Source organism: Scleropages formosus, chromosome 7, assembly GCF_900964775.1.
Source record: "Scleropages formosus chromosome 7, fSclFor1.1, whole genome shotgun sequence".
In the NCBI taxonomy this organism is placed as follows: Eukaryota; Metazoa; Chordata; class Actinopteri; order Osteoglossiformes; family Osteoglossidae; genus Scleropages; species Scleropages formosus.
In genome coordinates this window covers 15,159,124-15,172,328 of record NC_041812.1, presented here as the reverse complement: position 1 = coordinate 15,172,328, position 13,205 = coordinate 15,159,124, and positions in this window count along the sequence as shown.

The window sequence follows — 13,205 nt, the reverse complement described above, 5'->3', positions numbered from 1 at the left end:
CCATGAGTGCCCTGTTGGGAAGGGAGCGCGAGCCTGATGTTACAGCCCTGGGTACAAGTTCACATGGCTGCACCTCCCCTTCACGCTGATTCTCAGGGAAGGAAAAACCAAAGAAATGTGAATCGTGAACATGATGCACTGCGGTCATGCAGCTGTCATCTTGTCGCTGGTCTTCGTCTGTTCAGTTTATTAGTCTCTGCCCAGAAACTGAGAAATACCAAAGGACTTCCTCATTTTTCCAGGTTTGTGTAACGCAAGAGCACCCTTTTTATCACTTCAGGGATGGCGTCGCCTGGAGAGTGCGTTGTCACGATAGCAATGAAACGTGACCTTTGAGCCCACTGCGGCTTTTTATTACACTAAATCAACGTGAATGTGAAAATGCACAATATTGGAGTGTCTGTTATGCAGCACAGGGCTCATATCTTTGGTGTAACTATATACCTGTAACTGTACCTAAGAGCCCCTGTCATCAGAAGAAATGATATTCAGCCAAGGTCTATATTCCCTTTCTGTAAAAGGGCACCACAAGCACCAAAGTATAAATGCTTTATATTTTACGCTTATAAAATATCAAATTTATAAGTATATAAAATAAAATACATATAAAATGAATGCCATTTAGTAATTAATATAATAAATTTTAATTTAAAATACATGTAATGTAATTTTTTTAAATCAATATTAACATATTTAATATTAAATATTTCCAGGCTGGGGGGTGCGGTGGCACAGTAGGTTGGACCGGGTCCTGCTCTCCGCGGGGTCTGGGGTTCGAGTCCCACTTGGGGTGCCTTGCGACGGACTGGCGTCCTGCCCTGGGTGTGTCCCCTCCAGCTTTACGCCTTGTGTTGCCGGGTTAGGCTCCGGTTCCCCGTGACCCTGCATGGGACAAGCTGTTCAGACTCTGCGTGTGTAAGTGTGTGAGTGACAATGAAAGAGGGGAAGAGTGGACGAGTGGACGAGTGGCTCACATGGACAGTGGCTCTGGGTTCAGATGTGTCTCCGTGTGGGTGTTCTCCTCGTCCAAAGATGCGTTCCAGCCGAATTGTTAACTCAGTCATGACCTTCGTGCCTGCGTACGAGCGTGTTTCACTGCTCTGCTGCATAAATGGGTGACTTTAGCGCAGTGTGTGTTGCGAGTCGCCCTGGACAGAGGTGTGAGACACGTACTAGTTCACCGCTGAATGTTGCTTCGGAGAAAAGTGTCCACTAAGCGAGAGAGCGCAAATGTGTACGTGTCCCCTTAATATGGTCTCACGATGTCTCGACCGTTATCCCCCGCCCTCCTGGGCGGAATGGTGAGCGTCCGTTGAGCGTGCGAGCTCGGCCAAGGGTCGCATACTAACCCGTTACCCGTGACCAAAGTATCAGCTTCTTGCAGAGGAGAAATGTGAGATTTCCTCTTCCTGTCCTAAAACCTGACTCCCGGGCCGTGCGCACGGACAACAAATCCCCATCAAAGTTTAAGCACCGCTTGTGCTGGACCGGTGCCACGGCAGCGCGGTCAGCTCGCGCCCGTGTTTGTGTCTGCTGCTCACGCCGCCCAGTACTGGCGGCTGCGGAGCCTCGAGGGCGGCCCGTGAACTCGATCCGGCACGCTCGGTTGTCCTTCGCCCCAAGACGCGGCATCGTCCGACAGCTCTCCCAATGCTCTTTCCCCGCGGCTTGTATCCCTTTCGCACTGTTTTCCGTGGAAGAGTTTTATTTTGGAATTTTCCCGAATATACAGACCGATCTCAGGTGGCGCATTCGCTGAATTTTTTACGTTTCGTACAAGGCCCCTATACCGCACCCCATTCGTTAATGCAGTAGCAATTTACTAATCAATTAACATATTCAACCTGCTTCTCGTGACAGTTGTGTTGAAGTATTTCTGCTAACGGGGGGGGGTGTGGTGGTGCAGTGGGTTGGAACGGGTCCTGCTCTCCGGGGGGGGTCTGGGGTTCGAGTCCCGCTTGGAGTGCCCTGTGATGGACTGGCGTCCCTTCCTGGGTGTGTCCCCTCCAGCTTTGCGTCCTGTGTTGCTGGGTTAGGCTCCGGTTCACTGCGACCCCGTATGGGACAAGTGGTTTCAGACTCTGTGTGTGTGTGTGTTTCTACTAATGGAAGTGATGTATTTTCGACAGCGTTTCTTGTCTCTAGAATGTATCGGCCCAGCTTTATTCCCGTGTTGTCACCGCAGTAGGGGGGAAACGGTTGTGGGCGCAATGGGGAATTCGGTGTCTATTTCAACGAGCAGACCACAAGAAGGAGACCTCCTAGGGGAGGCGTTTTGGAGCAAGGAGGAGCCGAACGTACAGCGACGCAGACGCTCCGAACGCAGCGCGCCAAACGGCTCGTCTCCCGCAGGAGAAACGCGGTGTACGAATTAACAGCGTGATCCCCACGTGAACCAGGAGGCCGTTAGAGAGCTTGCTTATTTCTGAGAATTTTCCATCACAGCAGCCACCCTCCACCCTAAGCGTAGAGTTCACTCTGGAGGGGTATCTCTCATGACTAATGTCCAATTCAACACAAAGATGCACATGAATTGTGCTGCACAAATTCTCCATTGATGGCAATCGATCTAAAGCATGAGGAATATATCCACGCGAATGTGTGTGTGTGTGGATGGGTGTGTGTGTGAAGAGACATGTTTATTTCAAGGCTGAGAGGTGTGCCGGGAAAGACCGAGAAAACTTGAGAAAGATTCCTTATTTAAGCTGTTCCGACCTAAAACTCTCACGGCATAACTGCATATCATATATCAACTGCCCCGGATTAAAGCCCGAACCAAACCGATGAAAAACAACCGGTAGCAGAAGCTTACGGAAAGCTTCCTACCGACTAAACGTAGCGCCTTTCAAACCACGTGACAAACCTCGCTCCCCAAACTCCTACCGCGGTCCTCCCAGATGCGGCGTCTTTATATTTTCCACCCTGGGAACGGGACTGCGACGCGGCGGACGCCTCGCGTTTACCGACACGATTCCGAATAAGAAATGGTTTCCGTCTTTTCAAGGCACGCGGCTGAGGGAGCGTCGATGAGAGCTCAGCTGCGCGTTACGTCCGACCGCGCGGGGCCAACGGAAAAACGTTCACCTAGCTTTACGCGGTGACACAAGCCACGTGTCGGCATTTTATTACATTGTTCACGTTACTGGGTAACGGAGAGGCTGATGCTGTTAAAATAGTATTTTATTGAACTATTGAAACGTATGCTATTTATACTATGGTATATACACCACTGAAATGTTTCCACATACCCTTTGCGTGCAGTGATGCTTGGAAACAAATGCATAGAAGCAAAGGCCTGAAAAAAACATGTTCCATGACTAAGTACCATATTCCCACCAGCGCCACAGTTACCTCTCGTCCTACCCAGTCCAGTCCAGCCCAGTCCAACACAGAGATCAAATGGCAGCCACGTCCATCCTTTGTCTGACTTACGGAGGTGATGTCTCTTAAGCCGCTGATGGAAAAAAAAAAAGCTGGCACGAAATTGCCATGGCAACAAGAAAAAGGAGAGGTAAAAGGAGAAAGTGCTCCCGCTGTCAGTTTGTTGGTTGTGCTCCGCTAGACCCGAGTCTACAGCGGGTCCCGTTCACAGCAACCGCATCGCGAAAGTGATAAACCCCTGCGGACGGGAGGTGGGGTGGGGGCACGGCGTCCCGTCTACTCGGAAGATGAAACGGCGCCGTTAGTAAAACGAAAAAACGCAGCTGTGCACCCGCTGGCTGGAAGCGTGGAGGGGGTAAGGGGCGTCGGGGACACGGGATCATCCCGCGCGCTTGACGTTGCTACTCCGCTTGCGGCGGAAACAGGCGGGGAGACATCGCTTCTCCGTTCCCTTGATGACCTGGGAGCCGGGCGACGGCTGCGTGACCGGTTTCCTGGAACGCACAGACGAACAGCAAACGATGCAACTGTAAAATATCAATTATGCAAATGTCAATCGTACAGGCATCGCGACGGCAGTGAAAAGGATACCGTTAGTCTGAGTGCTTTGACCGCATTTCAATGCGTTCTCTATACGGCGTCGGTTAGCGCAGAATAAACATTTAAAAAAATCCCTTTAATGATATTTTCCCTCATAACGGGGATGAGGCATCGCGTCTCACCTGTTCGTGCTCGCGCTCGCTTCGCGGCCGTGCACCTGTCGCATCACCCGCAGCATCCGGCAGATCTGGCGCAGCGTCATCTTGGGGCCGCGGTAGGTCATGCGCGGCCGAGGGGCTCCCCGGGGACCGCGGTAGGCCAGGAGGGACAGGTATCCCCCGTCGTGTCCCCCGAAGAGCTGTAGAGGTCTTATGCTGCTACTGGCATAGCAGGACGCAAACTAGGGAGACACCAAGGAAAATACGGAGCATAAGCGTAACGAAGGCTACGATGGGGACACGTCCTTCGATATTCAGACAAGTCTAATGTGGCCCCCAGTATATTTGTATAACGACACCGAGCACGACTGCTAATATTTCTTAGGCCTCCCGATTACACCGCCGATACAGCGACGGCAATAAAGGTGAGAAATTTCACAAACGAAAAAAAAAAAAAATCAGGTGATTAACTGACAACAATTAGTTATCGGTTAATTAATTATGCCGAGCACCCCTCCCCCGCACACCCCTTGAGAAACCCAAGACCGACACGTCGGGCCAGAAGATCGATGACACAATGAGATTCTTGATAAACAGATTCTTTTACCGAACCGTGAAACCTGAACACCGGCGAGCAATAGCCGCACGTCTCCAAAGGGTGTAACGGGAGCCGAGCTCCATCGGCATTGTCTGCCTCGCGGCGACGAGCATGTCCGAGCTTCACCCACGTAGCCTGGCCTCCCCCCCGGAGTCCCGCTTTGTTGCCTATATCGCCGAGCACGCTATTTGACCTGCGCCTTGTGCCGCCTGCCCACTCGTTGCCTAAAGAGCAGAACTTAAACCAGTGTTTCATCTCTTGCTCGGGTGCTGGACCTCATGTATCTAAGCGACAGTGTGTGAGCATACCTGTCCCACCTGCAAGTAAAGGCAAGCGCTCTCATACTCACGGGGACAACAGCCGCCATGGCGTCCAGATCGCCTCTTCTCGCACTCTCAGCAGCGCGCCCGAGCCGAGACTTTTGTGCTCGCGCGCCGCAGCCGTCCCGCGTTCTTATATCCCCCCGGGCCAGGGTGGCGGTGAGCGGCCGCCCAATCAGGATGGGGATGCGGAGACGCGGCCATACCCGCTTTGACATCACCTAGTGAGCTCACCCCTGTCCTATTATCCATTTCCACATTGATGGATGAGGATGTCTCAAGTTCACCATCTCGGTGACTTGGCACCGCGGGCCGCGTCGGCTATTCGCGGAGCCTTTGTCCCGCAAGGTAAATTTAGAAGCAGGGCTGGGATGAGGGTATAAACAAGAGCACGACGTCAGAGAGGTGCATCGGCGATTGACCGACTGCATCGTGTCTTTGCACAGCATTATTATTATTGCAAAGTAGTATTCGAAGTAAAATTACCCCGCATTCAAAATTGCGCAACCAGCTAAGACATGAGCCTGGTCTATCTTTACCTAGATCCTCAGTGAAATGACGCACGCGCATCGTCTGAACCGCTTGTCCCATACGGGGTCGGAGGGAGCCGGACCCTAATCCGGCAACGCGGGGCACGAGGCTGGATGGAGAGAGGACGCACCCGGGACGGGATGCCGGTCCATCGCAAGGCACCCCAAGCGGGAATCAAACCCCAGACCCACCGGAGAGCAGGACTCGGTCCAACCTACTGCGTCATCGCGCGCCCCTTTCAGCGAAATCTGTTTTATAAATAAATCAACAGGACAGGATATTGGCGAACTTCCTCCAACAGGTTTGGGACTGTTGTTGGAGGAATCATTATAATTCACCATAATAACTTGATGACTTGAATAAGGCGTGAGAGTAGAACTGTTCCACAAGTGTGGTTTTTTTCCTAATGTAGAATTATATTTCAAACAGGTGGATTAAGAAGCAGTGCAGTATGTAAAGTACGTTATTACTGCTGTGCGCAGCCCGCGCCTTGAATACCTCTAAGCAAGTTAAGGCCGCAGGGTTCAGGATCCACCCAGCAAGACGCAGACAGGACTGCTTTCCGCAAGGACTGATTTCAGAACACCCTCGCACCCAGGTGTTTCCGAAAGAAATGTTCCTAAATAAAAAGTGCCGTTAATGTCATTGATTGACAGAAGTGGAAATGTGTAGGTGGTTAGATGTTACCGCCTTTGGATCCAACGGTCACAGATGCGATCCCCTACCTCTGGCTGTAGTACCCTTGAGCACGGTACTTTTTTTTTTTTTTTTTTTTTTTTTTGCCTAATTTCTAGAATGGTGTCTCAGCGAGCCGGAGCCTAGCCGACACCCCAGGGTGCAAGGCCGATGGAGGGAGGGGACACACCCTCGACGGGTCGCCAGTCCATCAGAAGGCACCCGAAGTAGGAGTGAAACCCTAGACTCACCACATAGAGGGCAAAGGCCGAACCCGGTGCACCACCACACCCCCACGCCCCCCGTCAGTGATCTGTTCTCAAAGAAATATCTGTCTTTTGACTCCCACACGAACATACCGTCTGAAACCACTTGTCCTATGTGGGGTCAGGGAGAGCCAGAGCCTAACCCGGCAACACAGGGCATAAAGCTGGATGGGGAGGGGACACCCTGGACAGGATGCCAGTCCACCACAACGCACCCCAAGCGGGACTCGAACCCCAGACCCACCGGAGAGCAAGACCCAGTCCAACCCACTGCACCACCACACCCCCTCTTTTGACTCCCCTGCATCACAATTCTAACACCACTTTACATACTGTAACCAACTCATGATCCCGCACTCATTCACTCACTTTTGATTTGGTCCTGATCAGGGTTGCGATGGTCTGGAGCCTATCCAGGAATCACTGGACACAAGGCTAAGGGGGGTACACCTTGGATGGAATGCCAGGGTAGTCACACACACAAACACACATACTCAGCTATTCACACACAGTGTCCACACACACACACACACACACACACACACACACACACACACACACATACACATACACACACACACACATTTTCAGAACCACTTGTCCCATACGGGGTCACGGGGAACCAGAGCCTACCCGGCAACTCAGGGCGTAAGGCTGGAGAGGGAGGGGACACACCCAGGACGGGACGCCAGTCCGCCGCAAGGCACCCCAAGCAGGACTCGAACCCCAGACCCACCAGAGAGCAGGACCGTGGTCCAACCCACTGCGCCACCGCACCCCTCACACAGTGTCCAATTACCCTGAATTGCATGTCAGTAAAGAAAGCACGGAATAAACCCTCACGGAAACATTTAATAAAACTGAAGAATGCAGTAAATTCATGAAGAAATCTCACCCTATTATAATGACTGATTAATATGCATGGTGCATGTGGTCCAAGGCAGGGCTGGGGTATGAGCGGGACCATCCAAACACACACACACACACTGTCTGAAACTGCTTGTCCTGAGCAGGGTCATGGCAAGCTGGAGTCTAACCTGGCAACACAGGGCGCAAGGCTGGAGGGGGAGGGGACACACCCAGGACGGGATGCCAATCTGTCACAGGGTATCCCAAGTGGGACGTCAACCCCAGACCCACCACAGAGCAGGACCTGGCCAAACCCGCTGCGCCGCTGCACCCCCCACCATCCAAACGTACTAGAGAAAAATTATTCTGCACATCCCTCTACAATGTCAAGGTAGAATCGCAACTGAAATAGCCGATCCAATTGTTTGTCCATTCAGTACAGGAGGGTAATTTTTACTGGAGTAAATTTAGGGTAAGTACCTTGCTTAAGGGTACTAAGGCAGCGGAATTCAAACCTGGCATCTCTTGACTTCTTGTAGAAATGAACCGTAAACATGTAACTATGAACGCCGTTATTTAGCTGATGCTGTGACAAGCGCTGCGGGACAGCACAAGAGGGGGGAGGGAACAAGCGCCCCGAGCACACCTGGATCCAGGTAATTCGTCCCCGAGAGGGTATTTAACGTTTCCCCAGTAGCACATGATGTATGACCAGACCCAGAGCTCAGCCCAAAGTCCCAGTGTTGAGACTCCTCAGCCTGTTTTCACACACACACACACACAAACAGTTGAGGGCAAAGACATTTCTGCATAACATGGAAGCGCCGATAACCGTGTAATTGCACTATCGTGAATAAAACCTTAATCTCACAATCAAATGAAGGTCGTCTGGCACGGAATTTGCGCGCTTTGCCGAGTGCACCTTGTAGGCAGGGAGCTCGTGAAGTCGATTTCTTTATAAGCGTGCGTAGGGCAATGTGGTGGGCTCTCAGAGCACCCGGGCTGTTAAGGTGTAGATTTCACTCCGAGTCAGTCTGTGCAGAGTTTGCTTCTTCTCCCAGTGTTTTGTGGGTCTGCTCTGGGTGCTCAGGTTTCCTACCACAGTCCAAAGACATGTTTTTCAGGCTAAGCAGCGATTCCAAGGCGGGGGGTGCGGTGGCGAGGCAGGTTTGGCCGGGTCCTGCTCCACGGTAGGCCTGGGGTTCGAGTCCTGCTTGGGGTGCCTTGCGATGAACTGGCGTCCCATCCAGGGTACGTCCTCTCCCCCTCTAGCCCTACACACCGTGTCACCAGGTTAGGCTCTGGTTCGCTGTGACCCCACCCAGGACAGGTGGTTTCAGACAGCGTACATGTGAGATATGTTTTTCATCCAGGGGATGTTTTTTTTCCATCAAAAATAAAGGTAAATGGACCTTCACAATGGAAATTTGCCTAACTGGGTAGTTTCACAGAAAGAATAAAACCCCTTAGTGAGGAATGGGTATAACTCCAGCAGTTTTTGACATACTTTTTACCTTTACTGTGATAAATTTTTGGATGAACATTTATTAAAAGTAATCAGACTTTTATGTAAATTTTGTTTTGAGTGTTCACATTTGTATTTTATATGTTTATACATACTGTATATGGGCTATTTCACTAGTAGCGCTGCTGTCTCAAAGCGCCTGGGTGGTGTGAGAGGACGTGGGTTCGATCCCCTCTCAGTCTCTGTGGAGTTTGCATGTTCTTCCCGTGTCTGTGTGGGTTTCCTCTGGGTGCTCTGGTTTCCTCCCACAGTACAACAACATGCTGTTCAGATTCCCCATGGTGAGTGACAGTGTATGAATAAGGTGTGTGGGCTGGTAACACTGCATAGAGTTCATTGGAAGTCGCTTTGGAGAAAAGCATCTGCTAAATAAATAAATGTAAATATGCTACAGTACACAAAGAACACAGATTACTGCAGAAATTACTGCCTGTACCTTACACTGCAGACTGGGGGCGCAATGTTCACTGTGTTTATTTTAAAAGGAACTGAAACGCAGTTCCAACACAACTGGCTAAATAGAAGTGAAATTAAAAGTACAGGCAGTAGAGAATTAACCTTGAGAAAACATGTGAGCTGGTAGTGTAGTGGTGAGAGCTACTGCCTTTATACCCAGAGATTGCAGGTTCAAATCCCAACTGCAGTTCCCTGAAGCAAGGTACTTACCCTAAATTGTTTCAGGAAAATTAAACTGCTGCATAAATGAGTAGGTAGCTTAACATTTTAAGTCACTTTGGAGAAAAGCATCGGCAAAGTGTAGCTTGACACTGCACATACATGATCTTAGGTGAGCTCTGCTTCGCAGAAGCTCCCCTGCACTCTTACAATACAATCAACAGTCCAGAATTTTCTTAAATCTGTGGACCTGCCATGAAGCTCAATACAGATCAGAAGAATAACTGTACAGGTTTTAGAACATTGGCTCTGGCCATATTTGGGGATTTTAGGTGAGGGGTGTGGTCATTCAGGCACATTTAACACAAAAGAACAACCGACATTCACATTTCTTCACTTAGCAGACACTTTTCTCCAAAGCAACTTCCAGTGAACTCTATGTAGTGTCATGAGCCCACACACCAGGCTTATTCACCGTGGTGACTTACACTGCTAGATACACTACTTACAATGGGTCACTCATCCATCCATCGGTGGAACACACTCTCTCTGTCACTCACACACTACACGGAAACCTGAACAGCGTGTCTTTGGACTGTGGGAGGAAACCAGAGCACCTGCATCAAACCCATGCAGACATGGCGAGAAGATGCAAACTCCACACAGACTGAGCAGGGATCAAACCCACATTCTCGACAGCAGCACTACCCGCTGTGCCACCATCACAGACAATACACAACATAAGAGCAATAAGAGCAAATTAACAAAGTCTGAAGAAAACACAATAAATACTACAGAATAAGCAGGCAGGTGATTAACCATGCAAGAGCCAGGAGTAGTGTTTGGTGTGCTGGAAACTTCCTTGCTGCCCTACAGAGGAGACTGGAAGGCCCAGAAGGTGTCATGGACAAGGTTCTAAAGCACAGTGTGGCCCAAATCCAGCACGCAGGAGATCCATCTGCTCTGGTCCCTGTTGTACATAGTCTGTGTACTCTGTCTACATTTATTCACTTAGCAGATGCTTTTGCCAAAGCGACATACAATGATTATTCTCTAGCACTTAGCTGACACATTTATCCAAGGTAACTCACAGTGTTAGATACAGTACACTAAACTCCCTAGAGTCATCCAACCTTATTTTAATCAGTGTAGTATAACACACAGGTACACACACACTATGGGCAATTTAGAACCGCCATTCCATTGGAAACATGTCTTTAGACTGTGAGAGGAAACCAGAGCTCCTGAAGGAAACCCACACAAGTGCAATGAGTACAAACTCAGACTCAGTGGGAGTCAAACCCTCATCCAGGTGCTGGGAGGCACCTGCTCCATATGCACACTGTCACACATGATACAAACACTGAAAGATGCTTTAATACAACTCATCTTGTAGACTATTATAAAGGAAGGACTTGTCCATTGAGTTGTGTGCTGTCTTTCCCATTTCCTCACCAATATCTGGACCAATCCAGTGTCTCACCTTTCCCATCTTTTTAAAGAGCACTGCTGCCCTCTGATGGAAATGGGATTACAGACAGGTGAAGCAGTGTTTTTTCCCTGGGACACCTGAGAAGGACACGTTGCCTCAGCCATCACGTACATATTCAGTCCGATCCACCCATTGTCAACAACCACTTGTCCCGAGGGAGGTTGCGGTGAGACGGAGCCTAACCTGGCAACATGGGGCACAGGGAACACACCCAGGACGGGACACCAGTCCATTGCAAGGCAGCCCAAGTAGGGCTCAAACCCCAGACCCGCTACACAGCGGGCACCAGCTGAACCCACCATGCCACCACACCTCCCTGTATATTCAATACAATCCAATCCAATATAATTCAGTTTTCTTTTTTGTACTCTTCTCACCAAAGTGACACAGAGCACTGAACAAGGTTACTGAAAACTGCTGTACAAAATACAGCTAAAACACATAAATAAATAACAATACAGTAAGCCAGCTGGCAACAGTGGAGAGGAAAACAAAACACTCCCAATCATAGGCAAAGGGTGAAACATAAACCTCTGGGGGTCAAAGTACCAGTGGCTGCCCACCCCTCCTGGACATTCCACTGTGGTTTCAGAGATCATGTGTGGATACATCTAACAGAAGATCAGAGCATCTGCACTTCTTCTTGTGCAGCATTAATACTGTAGCACCCCACACTGCCTGAGGGCATCCTGTAGGAGTAGGACCAGGTACTGCACTGTGAGTAGTAATCTGATTTCCATATTAGTCGATGAGTAAAGTGAATAGGTGTTCCAACATAGAGCGATTGTGTCCGCTTGTACTAGGGTCAGTTGTCCGTTGTGTGGTGGGGTGTGGAGACTAGCTTGAGATGCAGGTACTAGAGGAAAGGGGTCCTTTGAAGAGAGAGCAATATGTTCTTGTGCTTTTGCTGATTTCTACTAATAAATATTCAGTCATGGACACCTACACTGTCTTCACTGACCTCATCGGAGCCCAAAGCGGCACTCGTTACAGTATAAGAAGGTGCCGTGGGGACTGATCACCGGACAAACCCTGTAGAACTGGTTGCACTTTCACACTCAATTTATGGAAACTTGGGTGTACTCTCTCGCAGAGAAAACGGGTCCACCTTGTCAAGCAAATGCAGGCAGCCAATGGGAAGGTGAGAACAAACCGGATGGTCCGCATGCCGACCGAGTGACTTCATCAAGTCAAGGCGGGAGACAACGGCTGAAACATCTCCCTGAAAGATTCCTGTGTGTTTATCTGCCAGTCCATGTTAAGTAAAGTCAAGTGGACATTATGTGGAGAAAAAAAAAAAGTGTGTTACAATCAGGAGGGGGGTGTGGTGGCACGGTGGGTTGGACCGGGTCCTGCTCTCCGGTGGGTCTGGGGTTCGAGTCCCGCTTGGGGTGCCTTGCGACGGACTGGCGTCCCGTCCTGGGTGCGTCCCCTCCCCGTCCGACCTTACGCCCTGAGTTGCCGAGTTAGGCTCCGGTTCCCCGCGACCCCGTATGAGACAAGCAGTTCACAAAATGTGTGTGTGTTACAATCATACCAGGCAGGGCACTCTTGAAAGCGTTTCATGGCCAACCCTTAAGTGACAGTGCCACCTGCCCAAATTCAGATGTCCCCTGCTAAGGACACTGATTTACAGCAAGTCGGAGACTGATTTAATTCGCCCTCGGGGACAACTCTGTCCACAGCACGACAAACCCTCTTCATCATGTCCACATGCTAGGAGGAAGAGTACGGACTCCAGTCACCCCACACAAAGAACATCATCGCTCAGCTCACCCGTAACATCAATATTTCATATAGCGTAAAAGTGGGCCAGGAAACGTTTTGTTTGGTTTTGGGGTGGGATGGCAGTCTGCAGGCTATTGATTAACGGCAAATTGATTCGTGATAACGTTTGTGAGCTCTGAGAAGGAAGCAGAGCCTCGGGATGGAGGGCACAGGTCTCCAACGGTCCGGCGCAGCGGCCCGGGCTGCGCTCAGCCCCCCCACCCCCAGCCCACGAAACAGGGCGGCAGCAGCAACGCTCTTTTCGTAACGAGCGCGAGCAGGTGGGAGGGTATATCAGAATTCATAATTTAATAATCCGTTAACTGAAACATCTCCGTCGCCGCACGATTTAGTTGACGAAGCGCCGACGTTCAGAGAGCCGTTATTACCCTCCGACGCGTCCGTCCATCATGTCACGGGTTCATCGACGGAGGAAGTGCGCGCGGCGATGTTTTGCTACGCAAAACACATTATGATAATATTGCCTA